Here is a 15870-nt window from a genome sequence, read left to right on the forward strand (position 1 = left end):
GGCCTGGAAGGCTGAGTCACCTGTCAGGGTCACTCGACTGGCAAGCAACAGAGGCTGGGCTCCAGCCCAGGTCTTCACGCCCAAATCTGGGTTCTTTCTGCTCCCCCTTCCCCCACTGCTCCCCCTTCCATCCTACACAGCCCTTTTGTCTTCACTAAGTCACTGGAAACTCCAAACTCCCCAGGAGACTAGCCAGTTAATCCACATTGGATGACGTTCTTTCCCAAAGCCACCGTGAGGGCGCATCTTCATTCTTTGGGGATGGATCTGATTCTGAGAAGCAAGCAAAGGCCAGCGCCAGCCAAACTTGCCAGGATAGAGTGGGTGACTATATCAGTCATCGATTGCTGTGTAACAAAGTACCCCAAAACTTAGTAGCTTCAAACAACAATAAACATTTATTATCTCACCCAGCGTCTGAGGGTCAGGAATCCAGGAGCAGCTTAGCTGGGTGGTTCTGGCTCAGGGTCTCTGATGAGGTTGCAGTCAAGATGTCGGCCAGGGCTGCAGTCATCTGAAGGCTAGAGTGGGGCTGGAAGATTGACTTCCACACAATTTTATGTGTATTTTTCTGCAAAAAAAATTGGAGGAAAACATCTCCCCAGGACCCCAATCCTAAGACAGCTCCTGGCCATCAGGTCCTGATCCTTGGAGGAGACAGGACTTGAAAACACCCCAGAAGCAGGAAACTCACGTTTACTGAGTTATGCATCCGGGACTTGGCTGGAGTAGGGAAGACAACGGTGACCCCACCCCCACCCAAGCTCACCCCCAAAATGAAAGAGCCCCCGCAGAGTTCATAACTGAGTGGGACAGATGGACATCAATCAAATAATCACAGACCAAAAGGGAAACTAGCAACCCTCGGAAGAGCTATGGGAGGACATAACGGAAAGAGCGAGAAGTGGCGGACGCTTGGGAAGACTTCCCGGGCAGGGGACGGCTTCCCCGATGTTAGAAGGAGATACCAGGTGAAAAGAAAATGAGGAAGAGAATACCCACCCCTCCAAGGACCTCATTTACTTTTTCATGGGAGGAAGGGGGTCGGGAGGTTGATGGAAAGGGAAAGATCTGGACGAATCAAGTGGCAGCTGCGTCCTGAGCGTGGCTGGAATCACAGATCAGTGGCCCGTCATCTGGGCGGTTTTCCTGCGAGGCGGGCACCTGGGAGGCGTTTCCCGCCCAGCCAGCCGCCGGGGCAGAATTCCAGCCAAATGGGAGCTCGCAGAGCCTGGGCACCACTGGAGGAGAGGCGCTGTTCCTCTGTCCATCACTCCCGGAGGCAGGCCCCGCCCCTCTCACGGTTCCATCCGCTAGCCTGCTGCCCCCGGGGTGGGCGTCCGCTGTCTTGGCCATCTCCCCGGGCTCTGCTCCCTGTGAAGTGGGGTTGGGAGTGGGACGGTCTTGACCACACGCTGAAACCACCCCCAGCCCTCTGAGCCGCCAGCAGACAGTGGCAAGAGCCCCCTTCATAGGGCTCCCTGCCCTGGGTTCTTCACCCAAGCTGTGCGCGTGGACGACACAGATCAGACCTCTCCCCTGATGCAAACCGTCCCGGGGGTCCTCACCACATCAGCAAAACCCAGCCTCCTTCCTGGGACCGCTGAGGTTCGGGCCACATCTCTGACCTCATGCCCTCTGACCTCACTTAGGCCTTCCGCTGTGCCTCCAAGCCCCTAGGTACGCACCCACCTCAGGGCCTTTGCACTTGCTCTATCCACCACCTCTCTTTCCAGACACATGTGGCTTCATCTCTCACTTCACCCACATCTCTGCTTAGATTTCACCTATGGAAAGACACCTTCCCTGGCCACTCTGTCCAAAATGACCCCTCTGGCACTCTTTACTCCCTCCCTCAGCTTTTTTTTTTTTTTTTTTGAGGAAGATTAGCCCTGAGCTAACATCTGCTGCCAATCCTCCTCTTTTTGCTGAGGAAGGCTGGACCTGAGCTAACATCCATGCTCAACTTCCTCTACTTTATATGTGGGACGCCTACCACAGCATGGCGTACCAAGCAGTGCCATGTCTGCACCCGGGATCTGAACCAGGCGAACCCCGGGCCGGCAAAGCAGAACGTGAGAACTTAACCGCTGTGCCACCGGGCCAGCCCCTCTCTCTGCTTTTTTTTTTTTCTTCTTCATAGTGCTTATCACACTTTGTACATATATAGTTTATTTCATTTATTATCTGTGTCTGCCCTAGAATGCAAATTCCACGGTCAGAAAATTGGTTTTATTCACCGCTGTATGCCCAGTGCCTGTAGCCTGGCCTGGCCTATAGTAGGCCCTCAGAAAATAGTTTTTGAATGAATGAATGAATGAGGCACCAAGTAAGTTGTCAAAATATAGACTGAATGAAGGAGAATGCTATGATTGCCAAAATTTCGCCCAGAGTTATTGGGCAGTAAATATTTGTTGAATGAATATATGAATACATGTTGACCTGGGTGCTGTCTGAAGAGGTCTCTTGCTGGGCGTGCGTCCCAGCTCTGCCACTGATCAGCTTCACGTGTGTCTCCTTGTGAAGTCTCTGTCTCCCTGTCTGTAATACGGAGGACTTGTGTTAGACCAATGATTTTTTAAAATCTTTTTTTTTTAAAGCAGCTTTCAAATGAAAATGTACGTGGCCACCTCACAGTGAGGTGTTGTTGCTGGAGGTGGCGGTCCCCGAGCCCTGTCCACTGGTACCCCTCTCTTCCTTCGTTCTCTGTGGCCCGAGAGGGTTGGAGAATGCTTCTGAGAACAGTTTCGAATCTGCTGGACTCAGGGGTCCCTAAATCCTAGTAAGGATTATACCATTGTTAGCAAATATTCATCATCAGTCCTGCTCATTGATGTTGGTCTTGGCCATGTGACTGGATTGAACCCCAAAATGTGGGCCTAAGTGACGGTGTGATGGTTTGTGGTGGAGGCTTCAAGAGCCATTGGGAGCTGTCCCATCCCTGTCGAGCTCCTGCCCTCTGCCTTGAGACGTAACATCCCAGACAGGAGCTGCTTCTTCAGCCTGCGTCCTGGGACTAGAGGCCTGTGGAGCCGAGGTGACCCTGACCACAGCCTGGACCACACAGCTGCTGCAGCTGGGCCCCCCGCCACCGACATGCAACAGGGGCGAGAGATAAATAGTTGTTGTAAGAACCTGAGATTTGGGTTTGCTTGTTATGCAGCATAACCTGGTGACAACTGACTCATGCTGGTCCCTTCTAGCATTGATGTGCCTGCATCTTCGCTCTGGACAGGGGACCCAAATTTGGAATTTCTTTTGTCAGCTTTTTGACTGATTCCTGGCTTATCATCCTCCCCTAAAAATATGACTTCTCCTCTTTACCCTAAGGCAGAGGTCTCAGGCTGGTGATCCCTGGCTACGTAGAACCTGAAGACGTGCCTTTTTTGAGCCCAACTCATTCAGTCGTTCATTCATTTGTTCAATAACCATACTATATGCTGATCTACCTGCGTGTGAATATAGAGCGTCACACAACTGTAGGTGTCCGAGCGGCCACTCAGGAGAAGCCTCCTCTGCCAGGGCTGCAGAGATGAAAAAAAAACAGCCTCTGCCTCCCTGAAACTTAGGATATTACACTCAGGGCAGGAAAAGAGTCTGATATGAGTAAACCACCACCAACAACCAAAAAAAGCCCTCTTCATCTCAAATTCAGAAAGCGCCCGTCATTTCTCGTTAGGGAGGCTGGATAATTTCGGAAATTGATGGATGCTTATAGCATACACAAGAAGAGCATTTTTGCAACAACAGAACCTTTTATCTGGCTTACAGGCAGCTAAAAACATCTCCAACCCATGCTTTTTAGCTGTCTTTACTGAGACTAATGTTCACAAACATCATTTTGAAAGAGGGCTGCAGTATGCCAAAGTGGGAAGAGCGCATCTCAGGATGCAGACGCACTCGGGGGCTGGGTGTCCCCGGGGAGGTCATTTCTCCCCTCTGAGCCTCAATTTCTTTATCCGCCATGTGGGCTTATGTGAGCAAAGGGGGCTGGCCCAGATGAGCCGCTGGTGCTTTAAGGCTCTTAGGCTGAACCCAGAATTTCAAGAGCGTGTTCTTGTGCAGGCGCTAGGTCCAAGTGGCTTACTGTGGGGATCTGGGGTCTCAGAGGACTGACCCCACAAAATGTGTCCCCTCTCCCCAGCCTGGGCAGGCAAGGCTGGGCCTGCAGACTCCTCACCAGCCCTTCAAGCTCAGGACCCCAAGCCAAATTCCTTATCACCTCCCCTGACCCCACCTTTTCCACTCTCCCCCCATGCGCGTCCTCCCACCGCCCAGCTCACTGCGCACAGCCCCGGGGACTTCTTGACGATTCTCAATCCTGACAGGCAGTTGGAGACTCAGCGCCTTGCAGTTGACCTCTGCCCAGAATGCTCTTGCCCCAGATCCTCACGTGGCCCCCACCTGGCTCCTCTGGTCCTGCTCAGATGTCTCCCATGGAGGAGGCCTTCTCTGACCCTCGGCCTAATGAGCACCCGGTCCCTCCACGTCTCCTCCGTCTGCTTTGTGGTCCTTCACAGTGCTTATCACTAGCCAGCCCTGGTGTCTAGTGGTTAAGAGCCAGTGCTCTCACTGCCGGGGCCCGGGTTCGTTTCCTGGTCAGGGAACCACATCACCCGCCTGTTGGGTGTCATACTGTGGCAGCTGCATGTTGCTGTGATGCTGAAAGCTATGTCACTGGTATTTCAGATACCAGCAGGGTCACCCGTGATGGACAGGTTTCGGCGGAGCTTCCAGGCTGAGACAGACTGGGAAGAAGGACCCGGCCACCCACTTCTGAAAAAATTGGCCATGATAACGCTGTGAATAGCAGCAGAGCACCATCTGAAACAGCGCCAGAGGATGAGAGGATGGCGCAAAAAGATGGGCAGGCGTCTGCTCTGCTGTGCTCTACACGGGGTCGCTAGGAGTCGGAATCGACTCAACGGCACTAAGCACAAACTCCTCACTACCTGCCGAGTGCAGTCTGACTGTCCGCGCCGGAATATCAGCTTCCTACAGTCTCGTGTTCATTGCCGTACCCCCAGCACCTAGAACCTGGCACCTAGCATGTAGTCGGTGCTCTAAAAGGTATTTGTTGGAAAGCAAATATGCAGAGTAGGGAGAAGGCTCCCCCACTGCCACCCTCTGGCCGTGTGCGCTTTGAGATAGCCACCCAGCCCACAGGATGGTACGGCTGGTGGAGTTCTTGGAGACTCAGTTGAACAAAGTGGAGCCTGAGGTCTGTTGGAGAAGGGAGCTCATTCGCTCAGCTCCAGGAGGCCACAGATGGAGTTGTGCTGGGCCATTTTGCTGATATCAAGTACCTGTGGCTTCGTCACCTGCACAGGCCACCCCAGCCCACACCAGGTCTCCAGCCATTGCCTCAGCTGAACTCCCGTCCCTGAGACAAGATGCTAAAGGATGCCACTTCTGGTCTCAGACCAGGAGTCCCCTTCTTCCTCCAGAGAGGAACAGGATGGAGAGGACCTGAGAGTGTGGAGTCTGTGGGGCTGGGTATTTTACACACATGCCTTTTCTCCTGTCGTGTCCGCCACAGCCCAGTGGCATAGGAGCAATTGTCCTTATTTTATGAATGAGCAGAACGAGGCCCTGAGAAGTGATGCTTGCCCAGGTCCTGCTAAGCCAGGAAGTGGCCCAGCAAAGCACTTCTCTGTTTCCTCTTCTGTTAAAAGCCATCTGGGGTAGGGTTGCAGCCAGGGAGCTCCCTGCCCCAGAGGGAGAGCTGTCAGCCAGTGACGAGCTCATCTCCTCCTCCCTCCCACACCACCCGCCAGTGTCACATGGCGCCGGGAGGGAGCGGAGTCTGCGGGGGCGCCTCTCCTGGGAGGCTGTGCAGGGAGGCCTGGGAGCTGCACCCTGTGGAGGCTGGAGGGGGGCGGCACGGGAAGGGGATGTGCACACATTCAGGTGCCCACACGTGCTCTCTCGCTCTTTCTCTGCTGCTCCTCTGGAGGCCTGTCAGCCTGCTGGGTCAACGGTCCCCAGATGGGGGGACTCGCACAGTGGAAGTCTCAAGTGTCAGAATGTCAGGGAACCTTGGAGACCAGTGTGGCCAGAACCTCTCCCTTGTCAGTAAAATCTAGAGCCTTGAATGTAAGAATTAGGGTGCATGTGGGATGAAGTCAGGGTCTTTTCAAGAACACACAGTGAGCATATCCATTAAATGCAAGGGCTCCAGTCTCAGACCACCAGGCTTAGAATCTGGGCTCTTTCCCAGCTGGTTGACTATAGACAAGTTCCTTGACCTCTCTGAGCCTCCATTTCCTCATCTACTTTAAGACAGTATTTACTGAGCTCTTGCTTAGGGGCAGGCATGGTTCTAAGCTCTGTTCCTGTATTTACTCCTCAAAACAACCCTATGAAGCAAATAGCTTTGTCATCTAATTTAGATCTGAGGAAACTGAGGCACCGAGTGGTTAGGTCATTGTCCAAGGTCACACAGCTGGGAAGCAACGGAGCCAGGATTTGATCCCAGACAATGAGGCTCTAGAGTTCCTGAGCTCAATCACTATTCCATCTACTGTCTACTAAGAATTAAATGAAGTAAGGTGTACTAAGCACCGAGCACTTACAGGTGCTGGCTCTAAGTCAGCACTCAATTAGTGATTATAATCATTAGCAACTAAGTCACGAGCCTTTTGAGAATCTGATGAAAGACACAGGCCTTCTTGGTGAAGACTGCACGTGCACACACAAACACGGCCTATGGTTTCAGGGGCTCCTGCTCCTGAAGTCCAACCACGAGCCCGCCTTGGGACGTCCGCTCGAGCCCAGCCCTGTTATTGCACAGAAGCAAGGGAGAGGAGAGGGCGTGGGGAGCGTGTTCACATCACATCATTTCACTTACTCCTCCGAGGCGAGTGCTGCTAGCCCGTTGGGCAGATGAGAAAACCGAGGGAAACGTCGTGCTCTCATAGCAAGCTGGCAGCAGACGTCACTCTCCTCTTCTTGCGGGGCTGCACCCTTCCCCCTGGCTGGGTCGCCTGCCCTGAAGCGGAGGTGAGGAACGGAGTCCCCGGGGCTGTGCCCTGAGGCGGTACACACTCAGTGAAGGATATTTGTGGAGCGAGCCAGTGAAATGGGGTCATCCGTGGGTTCACACTGGGCCAAGCCATGTCCAAGGCCGGATCTCAGAGGTTCCCCTGGCCCAGCTCATCTCCCGGTCCTGCCTGGCTCTTCATGAGAAGGAGACAGAGGAAGAAAGGAAGGAAGTCAGCAGCCACTCCCACAGCCCCCTCTTGTACAGGCAAGGAAACTGAGGCCCGAGGCTGAATGACACACACAGTCACACACCGGGGCAGCCAGGTCTGGCCATCGGGTCTCAGGAGGCGGTGGTCAGAAGGAAGGAGGACGGAACTCGGAGTCAGAACACTTGCGTCCAAATCCTGTCCTTCATTACTGCTGTGACTTCAGGCAAATTGCATGGCCAGTTTCCACATCTGCAAAATGATGACAGCATCTATCTTGTAAAGCTGCTCTTGGAATGAAGCAATTTGACAGTTGTCTAATTGAGGCCATCCAGCATGTTCCCTCATCTGTCAAACGACGACAGGTTGTTGTGAGGATTAAGTGAGAACGTAGGTAGAGTGTCTGGCATAAAACAAGTGTCCAGTAAGTGGCAGCTATTACTGTAGGTGCTATAGTTACAACGCTGAGTCCCACAGGATATGCCTCCGTGAACGTTGCATGAAGGGGTAGATGGACCAAGAGACAGGCTGACAGGTTGGTTGGCAGAGCAGTGGGAGTGGAGTGGGGAGATGGATGGATGGGAGGAAGGTGAGGGAATGGACGGACGGGCAGGGAAGTTGGTAAGGGGATAGGTGGATGATGGATATGTAGACCAACGCACAGGCAGAGAGAGAGGTTTTTGGGCAAACAGTAGGTGTAAGAGAGAGAGCATAGGATGGATGAATGGATGGATTGATGGATGGCTGGATGGACGGGTTGGATGGATGAGACGATGGACCAGTAACAATCAGACAGACTGGTGGCTGTTCAGATCAGTGGATGGATAGATGGATGGATGGATGGATGGATGGATGGATGGAAGGCTAGATATGTGGGTGGGGCAATTGGGCAGGTGGGTGTATGGATGAATGCATGGACCAATGGGCAAGAAGATAGAGAGATGAATGAATGCAAGATCAGAGAGTATGAATGGCTGGTGTTCCCTCCCCTTGAACTGCAGCTGAGGAGCCGGCAGTGGCAGCTACAGAACCACCATGAACATCCACGGGGTGGGGAGAGAGGTCAGGAGCTTCTTGCTCCAACAGGGTGACCCCGGAAGTGGGCAGTGAGCGGCTGCTTATTGTGTTTCGATGTCTGTGCTTGGAATGGAAGCCCTGGGAGCAGGGTGCCTGGGATGAGGAGCTGCACAGGGTGCCCATCCTCACATGCACGCGGACTCCTCAATGCCGGTGCAGGCGGGAGGCCGGCCCCAGGAGGGCGCAGCTTCTGCCAGACATGGCTGCAGCCCCACAGCCTAGAAGGGACCCTTAGCTGGCGAGGCCTTTGGCAAAGGCAAACCAGAGTGTGTCCCTGGGGACTCCTTGGATCTGGGCCAGAAGAACAAAACGTCCCGTTCACCGAGGGCTCTGCAGCGGGAGGGGCCCTGCTCCAGGAGGCAGGAGCCTTGGGCGTCACAGCTGGCACAGCCGCGGATGCGCTGAGAGGCCCCGGACAAGCCCCTTCCCCTCCGCGCCCCAGCCTCCTTTCTTCATCTGTAATTGGAGCCAAATGGCCTCCAAGGTCCCTCTGAGCGCTGACACTTTAGGACCACCTGATTCTCAGGGTTCTGGAGCATCGCAGGGAGGGGGCGGGGCCGTGGGCGGGTCCTGGGCGCAGGAGGGTGGTTAGCTAGCGGGTGGCCATTCCACTCCTCAGACAGTGACCCAGGATCTAAGGGCCCATTTCAGGCTTTGAGCGTTTAGTGGACAATGAGGACACCTTGCGATGGCTCCCCACTTGGCTCAAGGAAAGCTGATGTCCGCCCAAAGGCCACCGTGGTCGGTGGCTCTGCCCCACCCCCCACCTCTCTGGTTTCTCCTCCTGCCACTGCCGCGTCTCTAACCCCCTAGGACCACACTGGCCTCTTCAGTGTTGCTTGAACACGCCAGGCAGCCCCCTCCTTGCTCTCGTGGTCGTTCCTTCACCTCCCGCAGGACCTGTGTGTTTATTGGCGTCTTCCCCCAGCCCCGGGGGCAGGGCGTGTTGTGCTGGGCTCCTGGCCCCGCGCAGTAGTATTTGCGGTTATCCAATCGGCTAGTGTGATGGTGATGAGGCTCAGCGAAGATGGAGCACTCACCGCGTGCCAGGCGCGGGGCTCACGCACTCGGTGATTCCGCAGGCGCCCCAATGAGGTGGATACTATTATTATGTCCTAGTTCACAGAGGAGAGTCGAGGCTCAGAGAGGGAGATTACTCAAGGCCCCACAGCAAGACTGGGACCGAATTGCCAGAGACGAGTCCAGGGTCATCGCGAGAACTCACGGAGTTAGCAGAGTCCCAGTGCTGCCACCACAGGACCTTGACTTGGGGAGAGTCCCTTTCTCTCTCCGAGCCTCAGTTTCTCCATCTGTAAAATGGGACAGCAGCAGCCTCGCCGTTACAGGGTTGTTGTGAGGTCTGAGGGTGCCAGTGGGTGTGAATGCTTTATGTAAGAACTGTGCCTGTGTCGCTGGGTGTTAGGGCACCACTGGAACCCCCACATGCCGGGGGCAGGGAGACCTATGCTCCCCTAGACAAGCCCAGGGCCCTGAGCTCGGTTTAGGATAATCCAGGATAATGCCACTAACTGGCTTAGGATCGGGGATCAAGTCCCTCCATTCTAGGCCGCTCTTTCCTCCACCCCACTGGACACTGCCTCCAGGCGACTTCTCACAGCCTTGGGGACAGGGCTGGCCCTAAGCGGCAAGGCGGGCGGGGACAGGAAGGCCTCAGAGCTTTCCCAGGCTGAAGGCCACTAAGGAGCTGCTCTCGAATTCCTGCACCACAGCTGGGCCGCTCCTGATGTGGTTTTCCCAGACCCCGCTGGCCCCTGTCTGCTGGGGATACACGGGGAGGAGCGGCGCTCCAGAGGGGGAGGGGAGGGCCTTGCCGAGAGGACTCCCTGGGGATTCAGGGCCTGCACATCCCCTGTCACTTAGGGACTCGAGTCCAACTCTCGGACAACTCCAGGCCTCAGTTTCCTCACTCGGAAAATGGGTTTGGACTAGATGATTTCGCCCAGGCTGCCCAGGGCTGGAGTCCAGAAGAGCAGAGCAAGGACCCCCAGGATGTGCCAGGAGACAGCGCCCTCCCGCCACTCATCTCGGCGGGACGGGGCAAGTTGACCCCTAACTGTGGCCTCAGGCTCCACGTCGTCAGTAAAATGGGCTGGTTGAGCTGGAAGATCCCGGGACTTATAGCTGGAAGAGGAAAGAGCATTTAGTGAGCTCCAACTGTATGCCAGGGGCTTTTCAGACATTATCTCATTTGCCTGTTTCTTAGTTTCCTGTGGCTGCTGTAAAAAATGGCCCAGAGCCTCATAGCTTAAAACAACACGCTTTTATTACCTTACAGTTCTGGAGTCCGAAGTCCGAGGTCTGTGTCACTGGGTGAAAGGTGTCAGCCGGGCTCTTCCTTCTGGGGGTTCTAGGGGAAATTCCCTTCCTGGCTTTTCTAGAATGGGTGCTGCCTTCATTCCCACATCACGTGGCCTTTCCTCCCTCTGCTGTCCATTCTCTTCTTCCCACTCTGACGCTCCCACCTCCCTCTGAGAAGGATCCTTGCAATGACATTAGGCCCACCTGGATAATCGGGGATAATGTTCCCATCTCAAGATCCTTCACTTCTTCCCATCTGCAGAATCCCTTTGCCATCGGGAGGTGACATTCACAGGGGTTCCCGGGATTAGGGCGTGGATCTCTCTGGAGGGTCAGTATTCAGTTTATACATCTGTCAACACGAATCTGTCTTGGGGCTCAGTTTCAAATGCCAGCTTCTACTGCTCCGTAGCTGTGTGAGCCTGGGCAAGGACCCACCTTCTCTGGGCCTGTTTTCTCACCTGTAAAATAGAGATAATGACAGGATTATCAGCAATAATGCAGGGGAAGCTCTGACCACAGGGCCTGCTACTGTTGTTGAGTGAATGTATATAGTAATCACACAGTAATAATCACAATGGCTCTTGTTTATTGAGGACTGACTTTGTGCCCGACCCTAAACTGAGGAATGAATTTAGTAGGTAAGCTAAATACATAAGATCCAGGCCTTCCTGGAACTTAGAACCCAGAAGACAGACTTAGAACAAACCATCACAAACATTACCAGGGAGGCCCAAGGGCGCACAGCTGGGAAGAGGAGAGGTGGGCCGCATTCACACCAAGTCTGTCGGATTCCCAAGCCCTTATTTCTCCACGACGCTCCCAGTCTCTCAATGTCCGTTGGGGCCAACAGAGAACCAGAGATGAGAAGGGACTTGCCAAATTCAGATCCAGTTCTCTGGGCTTCCTGCCCGAGGTTCTCCCCAGGGGAGACTCTGACATGTAAAGTAGTAATGGCTGGTGACAGACGTGCTCACAGAGGCTCGCTCTGGGCCAGAAGGCGGGATGGATATTTTACACGACCGATGTCACTTGGTCTCCAGGATGCCCCAGGAGAAAAGACACGTTGTCCTGTTTCCCAGATGAAGAACCTCAAGTCGCAGGTCCTGTGACATGCCCAGTGACACCCGGCGAGTTAATTGCCAAGCAGAGACCCAGGACACTCACCAAGAGCAGGGCCCGGAGTAGAACTTCAAGTTCAAGTTTGCTTGACCCTAAAACCCGTCCCTAACCCCAGCACAGCCTGCCTCTGCCAGCTGGCCCGTCTCAGTGGGAGGAGGTACATGGCTGTGGTCCTGCAGTAACCCAGGGTGGAACTTGACAGCCTTCAGGGAGATGGGTGGCCCGCTGGCACCACCTAGTGGCCTTAAGGAGACATGCCGCTTCCCCCTGAGCCTCAAGGACCCAGAGGCGCCCGAGAGCTATTAACAGAACTTCCTCACCCTCCATCCAGCTGGATCCTTGTAGCAAACCGACGAGGCTGAGTAAAAGTGATGAAAATGACCATGCTCATCTCGTTGTTGGGGAAACTGAGGCCCAGACGGGGGAACGACACACCAGCCAGTCAGGGGCAGACCCAGCGGCCTGGAGAGACTGGCAGGGAGGTGGGGCTTGTCCCGCACCTGCCCAACCTCTGGGACGGCAGAACAAGGGGACGCTTCGTGGTGCCTCAGTGGAGGGTGCAGACACTGAGGCCCGGAGGGGACAGGGGCCTGCCCAGGCTCCCACCAAAAGCCAGAGGCCAGGCCGGGACCCCAGGCGGCCGGTCCCCCTGCCCCTGCCCGAGGCAGAGACAGGGGCTCCAGGCCCGTTCGTGGGAAGGCCACGGCAGACCAGAGCGTCAGGATGGATGTGCTCCTCCGGGTGAGGCCTCGGAGGGCCCAGAGCCAGGGCTAGGAGGAAGGTGGGGCTGGTGGGAGCTGACTATGGGCTGATTCCTGAGGACGGGGGAGGCGGCTGGTAGGAGAAAAGGACTGTCCTGGTGGAAGTGGTGACGGAGGCTCCTCCCACAGAGACATCCCATGATTCTCAGGGACAGCCATGGCTGGGGAAATCCCATGATTCTCAGGGACAGCCGTGGCTGGGGAAATCCCATGATTCTCAGGGACAGCCGTGGCTGGAGAAATCCCATGATTCTCAGGGACAGCCATGGCTGGGGAAATCCCATGATTCTCAGGGACACTCATGGCTGGGGGAATCCCGTGATTCTTAGGACATAGTCCTTGCCCTCCAGGAGCTTCCTGTCTCCTTTATTCAGTCTGGCATCACTGAGCACCTACTCTCAGCCACCCGAGGCGGGGTGCTAGGGACCCACAGAGCAACCCGGCCGTTCCTGCTATGCAGGATCCCACAGCCCATGGAGCAGACACATAGATAACAGAGCTCGAGAACTGAGCAAGATGAGTCAGTGAGGCCCCGGGGCTATGGACCTTGTAGCCAGGCACACCTAGCTGATGGTACTAACAAAAACAGTGCCAGCATTTATTGAGTGCCTGCTGGTGCCAGGCTCTGGTGTAAGCATGTTCCATATATTAGCTGATTTGGTGAGATCCTGACTCTTACTAGCTGTGTGACTTTGGGCAAATTACTTCACCTCTCTGATCCTTGAGATCCTCATCTACAAGATGAGAGCCATAATATCTACCTTACTAGGTTCTTGTGGGGTTTAAATGTCATGGGGTGTGTGTCTGTGTGTGTGTGTGGTGCCTGGAATATAGCAGGTACTCCATAAACGGTCGCCACCATCAATGTAATGAGTGCTCTGGTGGAGCAGTGCTGAAGAGGCCTCATACAGCCTCATGCGTCTGCTGAGTGTTATCTTAGGTCGGGGAGGTCAGAGGTCGGGGAAAGCAGGTTAGGACAGATCCCTGGACAGGAGGGGAGCCCTGCCAGGGCCTGAGAAGAGGGCTGCCCTGCCCTCTCCTCCTGCCGCTTCTCCTCCTTGGCTCCCTCTGCCCTCCCAGCCCCCCCATTCCCACACCCCCGCTCTGGGCCAGGCCCCAGCATCTCTCCCGCCTGCTCCCTGTTTCCTCTGCCTCACCGCCCACGCCTCCTCCTGGCAGCCAGAGGGATCTTCTGGAACGGCAAACCCATCCCTGCCTCCCTCCTGCTGGTCGATCCCGCCCCCGGGAAAGCCCATCCGACTGTGATGTTCAAGGCCCCTCCCTCCGCACCAGCCATTTCCCTCGATCCTCCCTGTGTCCACGGAGACCCTGAGGTTCAGTGGTCTGAAGCCACAGCGAGCTGCCCTCCGGTCCCTAAGAGACCCTGCAGGCTCCCCCCGGGGGGTGTCCCAGGCCTTTGTCCCCCGCCTCACCTTTCTAGACTCCTGTGTTTCTCCTGAGGGGAGCCTTCCACGCACGCCCCCATATTTTCAGAGAGAGCACCCCCACGCCAGCTTTACTCCCGCCCCCGGGCCACAGGGTCCCCCACACTGGCTCCTTGGTCCCTCTCCCTTCCTAGAGGATTACGTTAAAGGAAGCGAGACCGTCATCAGGCAATGCTTAGGATGGCAGCCCAGTCAACATCAGAGTGTCGAGTGAGGATCCCGACGCTCACGTCCCCAGCACTCACTCGGCCCCAGGCCCTGTGCTAGGGGCTTCCCTTGTAGAAACGCCTATAGGAAGTGGGAACGGTTATTATCCCCCTTTTATAGACGGGGAAACTGAGTCAAAGAGGGACGCACGCAAGCGAGCATTAGAGCCAGGCAGAACGGCCCTCTCACAGTGCACAGGCGCTGTTCCCTCTGCCTGGGACTGCCTCCCCCCACCCTTCCATGGCGGGCTGGGTCCACCCTCAGGCTCAAACCCACCCCAACCCTCCTGAAGAGGCCTTCTCTCTGACCACTGTCACATGCCACCCTGTTCATCTTCACAGGATGCGTCTCCAGCTGTTTCTTTGGGTTCGCCATGCTGGTTTTTGCCATTTACACACACAGTCACGCTCAGCCATGACATCAACAACGGTGGTCTTGCTTCCTGTCCGTCCCCGAGGCATGGCACAGTGCGGCCAGCCTCCGAGATGGCTCCCCAGAGATCCTGGCGTCCACACCTTTGTGTCATCCCCTCCCACAGCCAGCAGCTCGGACCTGTGTCACCAACAGGATACTGCGTAGGTGACAGAGTGTGACTTCCGAGCTTAGGTCATAGGAGACATCGCAGCTGCCGCCTTGTTCTCGCGGGTCGCTCAGTCTGGGGAAGCCAGCCGCCGTGTGGTGAGGACATCCAAGCGGCCCTGTGGAGAGGCCCATGTGGCCAGGAAGTGAGGCCTCTGCCAACAGCCAGTGCGAGCCTGCCACCAGGGGAGGAAGCCACCTTGGAAGAGGGTCCTCCAGCCCGAGTCCAGCCTTTGGATGCCTGTGGCCCGGTCGACAGCCTGACACAGCCTCACGGGAAACCTGAGCTGGAACCACACAGCCCCCAAGTTCCTGACCCACAGAAACAATGTGAGATAACAAATTTTCACTATTTTAAGCCACTAAGTTTTGAAGTACTTTGTTATGAAGCAAAAGATAAGGAATTCAACCCGCAGTAAGTATTCATATAAATAAGTGTATGGATGGCCGGCAAATGATGACACCACCTCCCACTCGCGGGGCCCTTCCTCTGTCTGGGGCACTGAATTAAGTGGCTCACCTGTCTTGGTTCATAGTCAATCGTCACAGCAACCTATGAGCCAGCCATCACCCCACGCCCATTTTATGGATGAAGAACCAGGTACAGCGAGGTTGAATAACTCACCCAGCATCACACCGGCAGAGCCCAGACTCGCTCCCAGACAGGTGGGGGCCACAGGATTCACTTCTGTACCACACGGTGGCTGCTGTCCCATCCCAGTCCTCCTTGCCAGCCCCCTGGGGCCTGGAGGGGTCCCTCCCGCGGGTTGTGTGGCTCTGCAGAGGCTGACCTTGGAGGTGAGTGGACACGGAGGCGGAGCTGGGAAATGCCAAGCTCGTGACCCGGAGCGACTCCTTTCATCCGGCTTCTGGGAGCGCTGTCCTCTCCCCACCTGTGGACGCCAGTTGGACGGGATGGGGGCAGGGCCGCTTCTGTTGAGTCACTCGCAGTGGATCCGAGTCTCCGTGGGGGTGGGGTGGGGGTCGGGGAGCTCAGGTTCCGGTAGCCTTGTCATCACTGCTCCTATGCAAGCCCGCTAAGGTTATACCCCCCGGACACTGGCTGGACACTCGCAGGACCTCGGAGGCTCCGTTCTCTGGATCCGAAACAATACAGTGGGGGCAGAGCTAAAAATAACAGTGGAAAACCACCGGCCCCACTTGCCCTCT

The 15870-nt window shown here is 55.6% G+C and overlaps 1 long non-coding RNA gene across 1 annotated transcript; it reads right to left on the bottom strand.

Annotated features, from left to right (window-relative positions):
- Positions 1-375: 375 nt before the first annotated feature.
- LOC103567203 (uncharacterized) lies at positions 376-15570 on the bottom strand. Its single transcript, XR_011534447.1, has 5 exons — positions 15326-15570; positions 10791-11047; positions 7297-10409; positions 6851-7178; positions 376-1374 (listed from the first exon to the last, which is right to left on the bottom strand). It is a non-coding gene; the product is annotated as an uncharacterized lncRNA (long non-coding RNA).
- Between the last annotated feature and the right edge of the window lie 300 nt (positions 15571-15870).

This window comes from Equus przewalskii, chromosome 29 (genome assembly GCF_037783145.1).
Source record: "Equus przewalskii isolate Varuska chromosome 29, EquPr2, whole genome shotgun sequence".
NCBI classification, from domain to species: domain Eukaryota; kingdom Metazoa; phylum Chordata; class Mammalia; order Perissodactyla; family Equidae; genus Equus; species Equus przewalskii.